General features: G+C 37.6%; 1 protein-coding gene across 1 annotated transcript in view; it reads right to left on the reverse strand.

The window, feature by feature from the left end:
• LOC145979719 (C-type lectin mosGCTL-7) overlaps window positions 1-14498 on the reverse strand; it is a 35325-nt gene extending 20827 nt beyond the window's left edge. Inside the window, exon 1 of the mRNA XM_083112692.1 lies at window positions 14403-14498. The gene's annotated coding sequence lies outside the window, so the exon portion shown is untranslated. The remainder of the gene's footprint in view (window positions 1-14402) is intronic.
• Window positions 14499-16281: the final 1783 nt, after the last annotated feature.

Raw genomic sequence — 16281 nt, forward strand, 5'->3', positions numbered from 1 at the left:
AGGCTAACTTTACTTTTTACCCAGGCTACGTCATCAGAACACAACACGCAATTGCTCTAACGGTCAAGACTTCCTTTCGCCTACTTTCATAAAATGTACAGCGTTTTCAGTTCTCATACTTGGAAAGATATTCTTGGAAAGATATTCTTGTTAAATAAGTTTCAAGCTCCTTCATCAACTACACCTTTGGGAAAAGCAGAACAGAAAGTGTTGCCATTTAATTTTTACGTAGTTAATTACAGTACTTAGCCACACATGTAGTACGCACGATTTTCCCAAGGAAAACTGCCCATCTTCTGCAGAAATTAGAAAATGAGCACAATTCTGGTTTTCTTGGAAAGAATGATGCCACAAGACTTAGTTTTTAGACAACAATTTCACGTTATTACCTCAATTTTATGCTCTTGTATAGTCGTTAAATATAAGTGACATAGTTGAATGGTCAGATATACAGTAAAACCTCGTTAATCCAGGCCCCGATAAGCCGGACTTCGCTTAATCCAGACAGGCAGAAAAAAAAACCAGAATGCAAGGTTTTAAATGTGGCTAGAAGTCAACAAGACAACTTCCCAAAGAAAAGGCAGTCATATACTGATGAAATTCTGTTTCCCGCAGACTTTGTACTGCACTGTATAATGTATTTAGGCCTATGCCCTTTAAATACACCATAATAAACATGTTTTGTTTGCTATGAACGGAGTTGTAATGCATTTTCTACTGTTCTTTTGGGTTATTTCAGTTAATCCGGACTTTCGTTAAACCGGTCAACTTATCCCCCCTATTAGTCCGGATTAACGAGGTTTTACTGTATTTTTTAAAAAAATATTTCTTCTTTTGTATTACGTCGTACTCTCTCTTTTACATAGCCTGTATCGACAATGTGGTAGACAAACTGAGTGATACAGTAACCAATAGATAATGGAGGCAGGCTAGTTTGAAGTGTTAGGGAAAATGATCAAGAGTTCGTAGACTCCAACCTTAAATAGGCTTCCCCGTAGTGGTAGCGTCGTCGCCTTGTAACGAAGGGTTCCCAGGTTCGATACCCGGTGGAGGCGCATAGTGGTTTGGGTCCCACTTTAAACTGTAGGTCCAGTCCCTATGAGCCTTACTGTGCATAAAGCGGACTTAAAACGCCAACTCAATCAATCAATCCAACGTTAAATAGTAATGGAGTGTTTTTTTTTCTCGTTAGTTTACCCAATGATAAAAGTACGTCAACTCACAATTATAGTTCGTTCAGTCATTATAACAAATATTGTGAATCATGAACACCTGCAAGATTATTTCCAAGGCTTTTTCCACAAAATAGTGCTGCTCAAAAAAAAGTTTCACTTTAAAACTATCGCGTTTCCGCTATAACCTTCACTCAGAGAACTAAATGCATCATATCGATTGATGCACTAGAATGCATCGATTGATGCACTAAAGTGTGTTTTATGGCTTCTTCAAAGAATCAGATTCTCATTTGATGCATTTGGGTGCATTTTTGTATGTCGTGAAAGAAACACCAAAGTGCATAATTTGATTCAAGTCAGGATTCCTTAGAATCGAGATGCACTTCAATGCATCGGTTGATGCGTTTCGATGCATCCTCCTGCATCTTTTTTGATGATGCACTTAAACCTTTCGTCTCTGTAGCTCAGACCAAACGTTTAAGTGCATCATCTAAAAAGTTGCAGGGAGGTGCATCAAGGAACATCAACTGATGCATTGAAATCCTCACTTGAAGCAAATGATGCACTTTGGTGTTTCTTTCACGACATACAAAAATGCACCCAAATGCATCAAATGAGAGTGTGATTCTTTGAAGAAGCCATAAAACACACTTTAGTGCATCAATCGATGCATTCTAGTGCATCAGTCGCTATGATGCATTTAGTTTTCTGTGTGTGTGCTAGTCTAACTCGTAATTATCATTCGCCTATAATAATTAATGCAAATAATCGTGACTGAAATGATTTTGATTGATTGATTGAGTTAAAATTTCTGGGCCCGTCAGCATGTATGGCCATTTTACACCCTTCAATATATACGGGGAAAGGCGCCTTAATTAAAATTCTTACCTAAGAGTTAAAAAGGGGTGTAAAATGCCCTTTGGAAAAAAATAAATGTGCAAGATTGTAAAGAGAACTACACAGGACAAACACAACACATTATAAACGTAAGAATGCACTAAAATTTTCTCACAGACAGCAGAAGAGACCAGCTCTTCTCAAAAAGCTAAAAACATTTGTTAAAGCATTGTTGTCTTCTCCCAACAGGGACGATAAACAGCTGGGAAGATTAGAAGTCTGCCCTAGGAAAGCGAAACCGGCACATTCAATAAGATTATGCCGAACACTTAAAATTACATTACAAACACGACTCATTGTAGGGTCCAGCCCTTGCAGCAAGTGACCATGTGTGAGATGACTGTGACCGATTCGAAGCCGAGTTAAGATGACTTCTTCTCGGCGGGAGGTATGGGACGAGGAACGCCAAGCACCGGTGATGTGCTTGATTTGTGAAATATATAATTTAAGACTGACACTTATTTTCCAGAAGAGGGGTGTCTTCTCACTTACCCCCTTCCCCCCCACTTCAAGGCGTCCATGTTGTGATGGTTGTTTAATAACAAAATTTTAAGGTTTGATCCAAATCTGCTAAGAAATTGGAAGAACTAGTTTCATGTTCATATCAATCAGGAGTGGATGTAAGGATAAATTTGGAGCCAAAATGACTAGAAATTGGACCTTTTTGAATAATATTAGGGTTTCTTGAATAAATTTTGGGACGTGTTCTGCGGATGTTATATATGTGTGAATAAATTGCTGATATCAGTTATTTCTGAGCATTGCTAATAATTTTCCCAGACCAAATTGCACTATCGTAATCCAAAGTTGGTATAATAATACTAATAAAATGGGTGTGAAGATAAACATTTGCTCCTTTCAGACTGAAATTTTGAATACGCCTATGCACAAATAATATTTTTTACACTGTGTATATGAAAAAAAAGCATTGATTAGTAACACGACAACCCATGCAATGATTTGTTATTCTAGTTACTTCGTGAGTAATCCTACGGAATACGAAAGGGAGCCGATTGAACTGACCCGGAATTGTGATATTTTGGAGCAGTACCAAATCGATGAGCATAGCGTCAGGCACTTCCTGGCTCAGTTTTTGGCGTAACTGCGGGATTATGTGGGACAAGCCGAGACGTGTTGTGAAACACATTGTGATGCGCGGCTCACGTGAATCGGGGACGGGGAATGTGGGACGGTACAAGTGGGCTACTGGACCAGGTGAGCTTCTTGGAGAAAGCAGGGGTCTTCTTCCCTTCCCGTCCGCTTTTTAACCTCTCTTTCTCCCCCCTGAAGCACTTTCGACACCGCAGCATTCGCAACGCCACACAGCGGTCGAACATGACAACAAAGCAAAACGATAAATCCCTTTGTGTTTTTGGTTTTACAATCTTTTATATTTCTAGCCCCTTTCGTTTTCTTTAGCAGATACTCGTCCGTCATTGTTTTCCCGCTTAATTGCTTCAACCTTATCAAAACACGTAACGCTGGATTACGTAACTCAAACATTCATCTTCGTTCCTCGTGCAAACGTGATCGAGGAAGGGGAATGACCAGCTGAACTGAATATGCAGGCGAACATTCAGTGGATGGTGGTTCTGGATGACGACATTTCTGCACAATTTCCTCCTATTTGTATGTCTTCAAATTTAACGTTTAAGCAACAGAACTAAAAATGAAGCAAATAAAGTACAGATAGCAAATTAATCCACTCGAGATTAAACTGAATGAAATATTTCTTATGGAAGAGACAACATCACTCACTCACACACTTCATTCTGTTACGTAAGTACAACAGCGGACTCTAGCGGTTGGTCTCAGTTATTTACCCTCCAATCTTTTCCACATCTACTGTTAACCATAACAGTAAAAATTCACTACATTTAATAATCACACAAACAAAATATACTTGACTGAATATCGAATCCTCATTCTATAGCATCTAGAATTAATTTGAACACTATTTTGGTTAAGTGTTTATATTTCAGTCCCTTCGAAATAAAAAATAAATGGCTTACACGAACGAAAATAGTCTCAATTTTATCTGAAGATTTTCTTTAAGAAGTATTCAAAACACAATCTTAAAGTCATCGTAACGTAAGGTATCTTTGACGGAAAGGCATAACAAATATATCGGTGGGGATTATGAACACACCATGCACTCAAGATTAAAGGGTTTACAAGTAAACTTCTGTTTATCTGTTTTTACACCCTTTACCCCCATTAAAACAATTTTGAAAAGCTTGGAATCATTATATTAATATTATACAAGTGCTCATGTAGTCGTATAGTATATACTGTCTCGTACTATCGTACATGGTCAACGAAGTTAGTAATAAGTTGTGTTTTATACAGCATATATTGATACACTTGTATTTTGAATTGTATCTTCTGTAAATATGCTGTATAAAGAAACAAACTGCCGGAGTACTAATTGAGGCGAGTGAACAAGAACTGAATGGAACTGATTAAATTAGTTTAAGATGTGCCCGAAATATTAACACGAAAATTTGCTTGGAAATGCGTTCAAAACTGTAAACTTCAATGCTTCTAATGTTTCGTTTGACTTAATACAGCCTCTATAGATTGGATTTTCTAATTTTAATGTCAAATCCATTCAAAAATCGTGGCCTACAACTTGCACTGCTTCAACACTCGTCTGTCTTGAAAATCGAGTTCCGAGGATCCAGATTTTTTAAAATTCAAATGAAGTTTGCGCCATGCAACTGTCTGGGCGTGTTAGTGGAGATTAACATGCAACAAGGTTTCTCTGTGTTCGATACATTCATGTCAATTTTGTGCCATCTTTTTTGTGCACACGCTTGTACATTTCTAAGCAGAGTTCTGAATAAAGCACATGCTCAAAACGAATAAATATGCAATGGAGTTGAGTATAATGAGACTTTACGATTAAACACAGAAGAAAAAGAAGCGTAACAAGACGAGGAATATAAAATGAAAAGAGTGTAGATGCTCGTAAATCTGTCACCGTGTTCATTGCTTAAACCAGCAGCAAATTGTTAATAATATCGGTGTCGTTTCATTTCAGTCGGCACTCGGAAACGCCCACCAATCTCTTTTCAGAAGACGTAAATAGTTCTGGCGTGAATGGCTTTTGTGTAAACTGGACTACCGACGTGGGAATTGATTCTCAATTAAACGTTCATTATTCTGTGTCTGAATGGAAACGTAACCCATTCATCTTGGGTATTTAGTTAAATTAAAGTCCAAAACGGTTTCTTTTCGATAGCTTTACTCTTAACGATGAAACCATTTCATCAAAATTTAAGGCTGTGAATACTCATATACATTTGCTGGTGAAAGTAGTCAGACTTGCTTTTTACATTCTATAGCATGACAGAATTTGTGTAAGTAATTTTATCGCAAAGCTCGACTTATGTAAAGACAATTTTATGCACTGGAGGTAGTAAGTGCTACAATGATCTTTTATAAGGATGCTAACTTCACACCTTAGGACATCAACCTATCGTTCTGGCTTTCACTCCTATTGCTTTCAATGAGCTCTTCAGTGTCCTCACGGTGATGGATCTACACAGAAATTGTTTAGCTCTCACTGGGTATCGATCCTGAGACCGTTCACACCAAGGGTGAGAGGGTTAACCATTGTACTAAGCAGGTGTTCACCTTAGTGTTTACCTCTCGAATATATCCACAGGGTAATTTTAATCAAAATCGTGATTTGCTGTAAATCATTGATTTAGTGTCTAACGGTAGAAAGTTTTTAACAAAAATCTGACTTCATCAGAAATTAATGTATATTACAAAATAAATGTTGAAATCGAAACTGGAGGCGTGGCCAATAGTAAGTGATCAATCTACGACTAGGCCCTGTCTAACCCAACGGGATCCCGGGCAATATGTCGGTACGCCCTCTCATCCTTCCGAAACACACATTTGGCGTCTTTTAATCCCTACTGCGCACAATCGATCAGAATTGCGCAGTATTAAAACAAAAAACAAATTCTGACCCACGAAAAGCCGTATCCATGAGTGGGGCAAATGGGGAGTCAAGCCAGCAAAACGTCAAGAAATTTGATAAAGTAAATTTCTCCAAGCGATGTGAAAATATTATTTCTCTTGTAGTCTTCGATTACACTGATAAACAATGAAATACTCCTTTAAATAAAACTAAGTGATCTTTATGTATTCAGATGTGCTGATAACGAATATCGCATCCGTTTTCCTGTATCACCTAAGTTTTTTGCAGAACACCCAAATTTTATAGTTTTATGGTTTCAGGTCTCCGCACCCTGCTCCGCTTCCGGTTTAACGTTTGGTTCCTAGCAAATGGATAAGAACTTTTCAGCGACCTTGTGTTTATGACTGGCACTTAATATATAGTGGAGGAAACATCTGGCAGTAGAGAAATTTCCTGTTTCTCTGTTAAAATTTGTTCTTTTGTGGGTTAGTCGAGTCTTAACTTCCTTTCCGATAACTTCGCAAGTAGCCTTCGCAAGTAGCCGTATTTCATGTTTGTGTATGTTCGTGAAATTGTGAATGTAATATTGTATAGTGAAGTGAAGTGTAAGTTGTATTTTAACAAGACGATAAGAGCATTCACAATTGTTTTTTTTAAAGAAATATATTATAAGTCAATTAATGAGTTCGCCATGTCACGCAAATGTGTGAATAGAATAACCCGAACTTGTTTTGTGGACACTATATTTAGATTCATCTAAGAATAGTTTAAAAGTAGTATTGTTGCATAATGTGAATATATACCCATCAGTACCCCTTGCCTATTCTTCCACCATGAAGGAAACATATGAAAGTATGGATACAATATTAAAAGTGATAAATTATGAAAAATATGGTTGGCAGATATGCGGAGACCTCAAAATGATTGGTATACTGTTAGGCATGCAATCTGGGTTTACAAAATTTTGTTGCTTTGTTTGCGAATGGGACAGCCGGGCAGAAGATAAACATTACACTGTGGATTGGCCCATACGAAAAAACTTAAGTCCTAGAGAGAAGAGTGTTAGGAATCACCCTCTACTTGAGAAAGACCAGATTTTGTTACCACCGTTGCATATAAAGTTAGGGCTGATGAAAAATGTTGTTAAGGCTTTGGATAAACACTGTGAGGGTTTTGGGTACTTGAGAAAAACATTTCCTAAACTCAGTGATAGTAAGTTAAAAGAAGGCATATTTATTGGGCCGCAAATCCGTGAGATAATTCATGATGACAACTTTGTGGAATTGAGAAAAAGAGAAATGCGCATGGTTAGCTTTCAGACAAGTATGCTGTAATTTTCTTGGAAATGTGAAAGCTGACAACTACAAGGAACTTGTTATGAACTTGTTGAAGTGTTATCAGCACATGGGGTGCAATATGTCCTTGAAAATTCACTTTTTACATTCGCATTTAGACATTTTCCCCCTTAACTTGGGCGCGGTTAGTGACGAATGCGGCGAGAGATTTCACCCGGATATTTCTGTCATTGAGAAACGATATGCAGGAAAATCGGTACAGACCATATTAGCAGACTATAGTTGGAACCTCAAGGAAGAGGTTTCTGGTGGCAGTTACAAACGGCAGAGTTCAAGAAAGAAATTTTGAAAATGCGAGTAAAAATGTGTTTTTTTCCTTTTTTTTGCATGAAATTTCTTCATTGAACAGTCAAAATCGGTCCTATATATATTTTTTAATTTTTTTATATTTCATAGTTATTCACTTCAATATTTAAATCTTATTTCATGAGCAAACAAACAAAAATAATTTCAAAATTCGATGTATTATTACAAAGGGAATTAAATTTTTATTAAAAACAAAAAATGAAAATCCAGGGAAAACGATACGTGATACAGCATTTCTACCTTCAGATTTGGATTCAGCGGGGTCGAATTATAAATAATCACCTATTTTCGTTCAAAGGAGCAAAAAAAAGTTTGAATTTGTTCATCAGTGTTATTACAAGCATATAAACACAGTTTTTTGTTGTGACATTTCAGCAGAACACACGCTCCCTTCCTCAGACATTTATTTTTAGTTTGACTAAAGATACAGTTATAACAATGGTTAAGAATTTATTAAACAAAAAAGAGAATCCGTTATACAATGGATGTTATCAATGTTACATTGTTGTAATATAACAACTTAACTGTGGAAAATAAGCAGTCTGTTTTTTTTTATTTCAGATAAAAAAATTTGATCACATTTTTTTATTTAAAAAAAATTATGAATCTCAAATATCATCAGGCAGTTCAAAATCATCATTGCTTTCACAGAGTTTCTTGATGTTTTCTGTTACTTTACATTAAATTTTAAAGATGGTGGCTTACTTCACTTGTGAATAAGAAAATTCCATAGTGGGTCTATGTTACCATTTTCATTATTTAATTTATTCCAGTGTTCTTCTGCAATGAACGAAGCTTCCCAGACATTCAAATCTATGTTTCCCGTCACTCCTTTTATAACCCTTCCCTTTTTAATCAAATGCTTCTCTTCGATGATGTGAGCTGACAAACCTGTTATTGGGTTTAGATTTATAATGTCTAAATCGTGTTCGTACCATCTTATTGCCATTTTCCTTGCTGTGTGTGCCACATCTCCTGAAAAGATCGTTTCTTCCTGAAACGTCACAACAAAAAACTGTGTTTTTATGCTTGTAATAACCGTAGACTGCAAGATAAATAATTCTACAAGCAATGCGAAAATACAAGAAAAACTATATATTAAATTGTTGTCGCCTTGTAAAGAAATAGATTTAGTAAATATTTTGTTGCTGGATTCGGTCGCAATAAAACAATTTCTGTAAGCCACATCTAGTTTGCAAGTTTTGTTAATGAAAATCGGATGTACACCCACCGGCAATAAAAATGGGACATTTAGATCCTTGAATGCTCGCTTCCAAGGCGTTATGTGTGTTGCCTAACTCTCCGGGGATAAGTGGATTTTAATAGCAAATTTTCAACGCCAACTTCTACCAGCGCCCTAGGGTTAGGCAACACACAGGACATGGGTGTCCTATTTTTATTGCCGTTGAGCGTACGTACAAGGTTTAAGAATGAACTGTTGAATACTAATGGATTGTCTCAAGTGTTTTTTTTTTTTAATACATCATCGTAGCGCCCTATTACATTTAAAGCACATGCATCGTCATTACAATGTTTTTCTATTAAAATATTGTATTAACTTTTTTTGTATGTTTGTAAGAATTAATGAAATTATACTCACTGTAAATTGGCCAATAAGTGCAGAAACAAATAATGCTAAAACATGTTATGTTGCCCGGTTTTTATCATAGTAAAAACTCGCTATCATTCCTTCGCGGAGAACGAAACGTTACCAGTCTTCTCTCAGACGTGGACCTTAGGACATTGGTCAGCATCCACACTAACTGTTAACACTAAATACGACTTCAGTTCCATATAATTTACACTTACTAAGAAAACATGGAATTGGAAAACAACCATATTATTCTCGAAAAGTATTTTTAAACTTCACTATAGAAACCATATATTTGAATCAGCTTACATCATCTTCATAAACAACTAATATCTCCCAGCAACCGGAGAGAAACGTACAGGTTAGTCCATAACCATTTGACAGAATTACAGAATTGCGTCATAGCATGAGAAAAGTTTTGCTTTCAAATTGAACATTTTAAATCTCGCATTATTGAATGACGTGCTGGCGTAACGTTTGTAACATCTTGTCGCAGGATTGTTTTGCTTCAATATAAGCGATACAAGGCCTCCCGATGGCGCAGTGGTAACGTCGTCGCCTTGTAATCAAGGGGTCCCGGTTTCGATCCCCGGATTCAACTTTAAACCTTAGGTCCAGTCCCGATTAGCCTTACTGTGCATAAAGTAAACTTAAAACACCAACTCAATTAATCAATCAATAATATAAGCGATACAGGTAAGATAGAAGAAAGTTTTCTACTTAAGCTCATTTTATGCTCAGGCAAACTTGGACTGGATCTACAGTTTAAATGGGATACGTGCCTCACCGGATATCGAACCCGGGACTCCATGATTACAAGGCGACGACGATACCATTACGCCATCGGGGAGGCTCGTGAATGTATTTGTCAAGTATTAGATCGAAACTTCAGAATCCCAGGTTCGTGTTTTCGTCGGGACGAATTTTCAGTCCTAAATTTCAACCGATTAACTCTTGCCTCGGACCAGTGTTCTATCCCCGGCACATTGCATAGTGCTTCGGATCCCACTTTAAATTGTAACCCCAGTCCCGATTAGCCTTAAGTGGGCTTAAAATAAAGTTTGACTAAACGAAGGGAAGTTAAGACGTTTGTTTCGAACTTTTGTGACTTCGCTGTGGTCGATCCCCCTATTCGAGTCTTTCAGAATTTGTAATAAGTCGTCAATTAACGCAGCGTAGAGAGTGATCACACCATCTCCTTTGATGTCTAAAATTAAGCGATCACCCTTAGAAACTACTTCTAAAAGTTAACCAGATCCCTGCGAGATGAGGTTGTTAAACCGCCACTGAACTTAGCGAACGTTCAGAACAATGTTACAAGGCCGTAACTAATATTACTGCTAAAGAAATGAAGTAGTCGGGACGAGATAGTGCCAAGCCACATTTTCGTACTGAAACAAATCTACAAGTATGCAGATAGATTCGAAATTCCTTCTACCACTAGCACTTTCCAGTCCAGCTCATCGAAAAATATGTCTTGAAAAAAGCTGTAAGTGACTTTCATGTAATTTCATTTGAAATGTTTCCCAAGTGCGATGCTTGGCACTATCTCGTATCGACCTCTTTAAATATGAACTTTCCTTATGCTGTAAACTTAATGTAAACAGCTCTATCAAAAGAATGTCTTGAAAGCGTACAAGCAAAGACGAACACTGAATTTGGTGGCGAACATATCTCGAGTGTCAACATTGATCCTTCCACCTCAAAATCTGATGGTTTCAGTTCCTTACCCTAGTTCTCCTCAGGCATATCAGGTTGGTACGCCTGATGTCATATACTCCCGAAGACTTGAAGATACATAGTGGGAAACATCTTTTAACAATATATTTAGACACCGAATTATCAACAATTAAATGTTCCCAACTTTCACATCTGAGTTTTCATTCTAGGTCCATTTTATGCCCACATAGGCTAATCGCGACTGGACCTACAATTTAAAGTAGGTCCTCCACGGATTATCGAACCCGGAACCAGTTGATTCCAAAGCGACGGCGTTACCTCTACGCCATCGGGGAAGCCTGTCTATTTTCACGTGTGAAAGCCCTTGCGATGTCTTTGGCCTTCTGAGTTTCCGGGTGAGGATGAACATTTCTTGGTTCATGGTTCACAAAAAGCTGCTGCTGATTAATCTATACTTATTTTATGTGGCATTTATTCCATATCTGGGTAATCGCGACGTTTACGCGAGTGATGTGCTAGTCACTCCGCAACAGAGCTCGGCACCGTGTCTGCATGTTCGCTACTGAAAGTTTAAGAATGGATTCCTTGTCAAGTACTTTGCGTTGTGTTCTTTTTTACCCTACTTCCTAATCTATCATTTTCATCTCGATTGCCATAACGAAGGTAGAAAACTAAACTATATGAGTGGTTCAGCCGGTGAGGCTTCTGAATTCTACACTAGTGACCACAGCTCTGGAACGTGGTGCTGATCACACCATCTCCACTATAGCCGACATATGTATGGAGCACTACGCATAACTTTACACAGAAGTTCCTTTATCAAGACACAAATCCAACTTGACTCTTTGGCGCCCATTCTAAGCAGTTCTATGCTAAAAAGATTGTTTGCATGTTACAATATTTCTATGAACTACAAGCTTCTACGTTTGACCGATAAGAAAAGCATACGATAGTATGTCTCGAATTGCTCGACATGAACTACCTTTTCCCCTCTGCGCTGACGTCCTATCGCTTGTTGAAATCTCCCTGCTTTAACAGCTGTAGCAAGATCCGTTATGTATCCTTGACTTACGAACAGTTTTCGCCACACGTGACGAGCGGAATTACGAATGGAAGTTGTTCCGAAACACAGCCTTTTCCATGGAATTCGCAGGAATCTAGAGATATATACTTTTCAATGTTGCTTTACGAGAGTAACCATGTCACATTCAGCTGCAAATGAGCGGAAAAGGACGATTATCTAGAAAATAGCAAGAAGTCTACATTCAGGCGAGTCCATCACAGGTAGAGAGGGTATTCATTGGCTGACAAGAAATTACGTCTAATGAAGTTGTTTGAACTTCCGAGTAAGACAATAGAATCATTACTTGATTTTCATCTATAATGTAGTACAAAGATTCTTAGTAGAAAAATGAATATTAACAATAAAAATAGAATAATCATGTTATAGCTTTAACAATATTATGCAATAAATTTACCTAGCATGGGTTAAATTCCTTTCAAGCCATTCTTTATATCTCTTAAGTAATAGAAAACTTCACAATGTTCCCTCTTGTTTATTGCAAAAGTATATCTGAAATCTTTGCTACACGTAATTGACGAAGTTGTATGTAAACACCTTGTGATACTACGAACAGTTGTCATCACTAGTTTCAATATATCTACCAGGGTTATTAATTGAGTGTTTTTGAGTACCAGTGACGTAAGGAATTTTCAAGATTATTTTAAGTTGTATTTGTTAATCTTTAGTTTACTTTTATGGATTTTTAAGTTGTTCTTTTCTCAATATTGAATCTGTTCCCATGCTTAGGAAGTATAATTGATGATTTCCAAAGAGGGGGAAAAACATATTCAATCATGTGGTTTAAAAAAGTCACCAGTGGTTACAGTAACTATCTTGAATCACATAGTGGAACAACAGTTACCCATCACCTAGGAACCTTAACTTTTTGCACTCTTGGTAATTATAAGTGGATAAAATGATATTCTAAGCACACATTGTGTATACAGTAAGTCGCGAAATAACGCGAATTTGCTCTTTTACATGATATTTACTGTTTGTCGCGAATTTCACCACTTTTTAAAAACGCATATAGTGAAAAAACTACTGCCTAAATCGACAAATCGCACGTTTTTTTTTCTCTAGTTTTCTAGTCCTGAACTCTCGGTTATCCTCACGATGCTGCGTCAACATCAACATTTGAACCTTATAGGGGATCGAACGGGACGACTCGCACCAAAACAAGAGCGTTAACCTTTCGGCTACGCGGAAGCTCTGATTTACATAAAAAAGGGTTGTAAATCTAATGTAACAATTTCAATAACCTGTCCTTTCATATACGGTAGGTATCAGTGGAAAGACGAAATGTTCTCGCCGAATGTTATGTAACATAAATCAGTTTTAAGTGGATCAAAGGTGCTTTCGATAATCTTTTTTGTTAACTAAGCTCTTTTTTTAGAGCTCCGGGTAGTTAAATGTTGATAAATGTAGAAATGCTGTTGTAGAAATTCTGTAGCGAGTTCAAAAATAGGCAAGTATTTTTATTTTTCATAACTTAATGCTGAATACAGATTGTTGTTTACAAACATAAATTTTTGGGGGAAAGGCGAAAAGTAAGAAAAATAACATTGTTTAGAAAAATTATCTCGAAAAATTCAAGCGCCCAACATCTGCATTGTATTGTGTATTATTTTTGTTTATGATAACAAAACAGTTCGTGTTCTAAAAGAAAATATCGATTGTATAGTTGCCCATAAAAAATAGGCAAATTGTCCATGGGTATGTTATTTCACTTCGTTTCAATAAATGTAAAGTTCATTGATTTAAACATATCGCCAACGAAGAAATTGACAACCTGTTCATCAGAATTAGTACAATTCAACTCCTTAAGAAGACGTACGATGTAAGAGAAAATGTGAATGGAAATAGCAATGGACAATTCACTATTATCTTTTGTGAGCGACTACATATTTGACGGGTCTTGGCACAATGGCTTTCTTCTTTGTGGCAAGAAACTATTGTCTTCTCGTATAATTTGTCAACTTCTTGCCTCGATTCCGACAGGACTAGTCAGACTTTCTTGTCGCGTATTATACAGCTACGAGATGTCTTGGAAGATGCTTATATTGTCCTTTCTTATATCTTTTTTTGCATTTTGGGTTGAGGAAAATCGTTGATAGAAGTGATCGAAACGAGAGCCTCGTCATTGCAGACACCTTCTAAACATTTATCCTAAAACCGTTCAGCACTGTTTTGCCCATTAATACCCTCAACTATATCCGCAGATAGCCATAGTCTCTCGCACTTTTACAAAAAATAGCCATTGTCAAGCTTCCACCAGTCGAAGGATTCACGGTCCATAGGCAAAACTAACTCGAGATGTCCGCAATCACCGAAAAGACATTGAGGGCACTTTTGACGTTTCGCGGGACACACAAACAAACACTCAGGAAACGACACTCACCTGCTGATCTTTGTCGTCGCTCCCGTCTAGAAGCTCACCAACAAATCACGCAGGTTCCTTCAAGAGCCCGTATATACCTGTGCCACCTCCGCCCCCGTAACCTACATTCGGCAGAGCACCACTCGCGTTGCTCGCTACGGGGCCAGAACCCTCCTCCGCAAGCGCATCTCTGCACGGTGTCATCACCCGGACGCGAGGATACATCGAGAGTTAATATTTGCAGTCCCTGAGAGAAGATGGCTTTGACGCAACGCTTCTTTCGACTGAAAGTGAAGTTGCACCAAAACACCTGATCGACAAGCCACAGCAACTTCGTCCAAAAAGATCACCGCAAAGCTTGCACAAACGCCATAGCTCGATTCCGATGCCGATATCGAGGCATCGGAAAACCAGTACCGAAAAAGAGGTACATCAACTTTCTACAGCAGTTTGACCACCACGGGAAAGGTAATGTTAAAAAAAAAAAATGCTGGGGAAACTCTAGCCATGCAAGCCTCAGGCTTCAGACCCATAACTTTCCGACCATGCGTGTGAGTTGGCCACCGCTATCGTTCCTGTTTCCAACGAAGACAAATACAAACATTCAACAACCGATAGGTTTTGCCTCCGAAGTGGCGCTAGGAAAGTTACTGCACTTCTGTTGTTTGCTGTACGTGCCCTTCTTGCTTTTTTTTTTAAATGTATGTACAATGAACCTTCTGGAATTTTGTGAAACCCCTTTGCAGCATCCTTGACTAGAATTGAACGTTTTTATGGAGGGAGAGGGGGTCGGGACAAACCATTACTGGAGTCAACAACGCTACTGTACAAGGAAAAACGTATACGACATACATCTGCAATAACGCGCACTTCTTATGTTACATTTTCCATTGCGTTTTTGGTTATTGAATATTGCTCTTCTCTCGTTTCGTTTAATCGCGATTATGAGGATGATGGGTGATTGAAGAACTTGGTCACTTAGCAGGAGATAAATAGTCGAATATTGCTAATAATATATTCATGGATATACGCTTTCAAGTAATAAATAACAGGAAACAGTAGGAATAGTTAGCACACAGAAAGACGAAACCAAGAACCGTACGTTCGAATCCTGGGTGAGGAATGGATATTTCGTTATGTTTGTTTATGTACTTCAACTCATCATTCGAAATCCATACTGGGCATAGGGTGATAAATATAAGGATCGTAGTGATGAAGACGTTGCTTTATAATCAAGATGTCCGGGGTTTCATATCCGACGAAAGCACATAGTGGTTAGGTTCTCACTTTAGACTGTAGGTCTAGTCCCTATTAGCACCCATTTCAATTTTGGTTTGCCTATTGTGTTTCGTCTTGCTTGTATGCATAACTGTATTCTGTCCATTGAACAATTATAATGTCCAGTGTGACGTAATTGATATGCATTATAATCTGGCCAAGAGCCTGAGTAAGAAATCCAGGGACGATTTCAGTTTAGGGGAGACAGAAGATTGTGAAAATATAGATAAAATGTATACGCTGATTGTAATACTTGTTTGAGAGATATTACAGTGACTAAATGTGTTGTTACTAGTGTAATATTACTTGTGCAACACAAGTTTATTAGAACACTATGAAGTGCAGTCGATTGTGCGTTATCCAAAATTATATCGTAACGATCCAAAAACAAATTAAATACAGTTGAGACTACTACATAAAAAACCCAGTTCTGTGTAATTCGGTTTTTTACGTAATTTGCTGTAGATCCCGGTAAAATATAATTTATTTGTACATAATGCATGTATACGTAATCGGTGTTATACATACTAATATTCATAAAATACAGTTGATTTGTACGTAACCAAGCTACAATACTGCCACGAAAATGTCAGATTTCAGTTGCTGCTGGTCTGCCATGGAC

Source organism: Lepisma saccharinum, chromosome 26, assembly GCF_977018435.1.
Source record: "Lepisma saccharinum chromosome 26, izLepSacc3.1, whole genome shotgun sequence".
In the NCBI taxonomy this organism is placed as follows: domain Eukaryota; kingdom Metazoa; phylum Arthropoda; class Insecta; order Zygentoma; family Lepismatidae; genus Lepisma; species Lepisma saccharinum.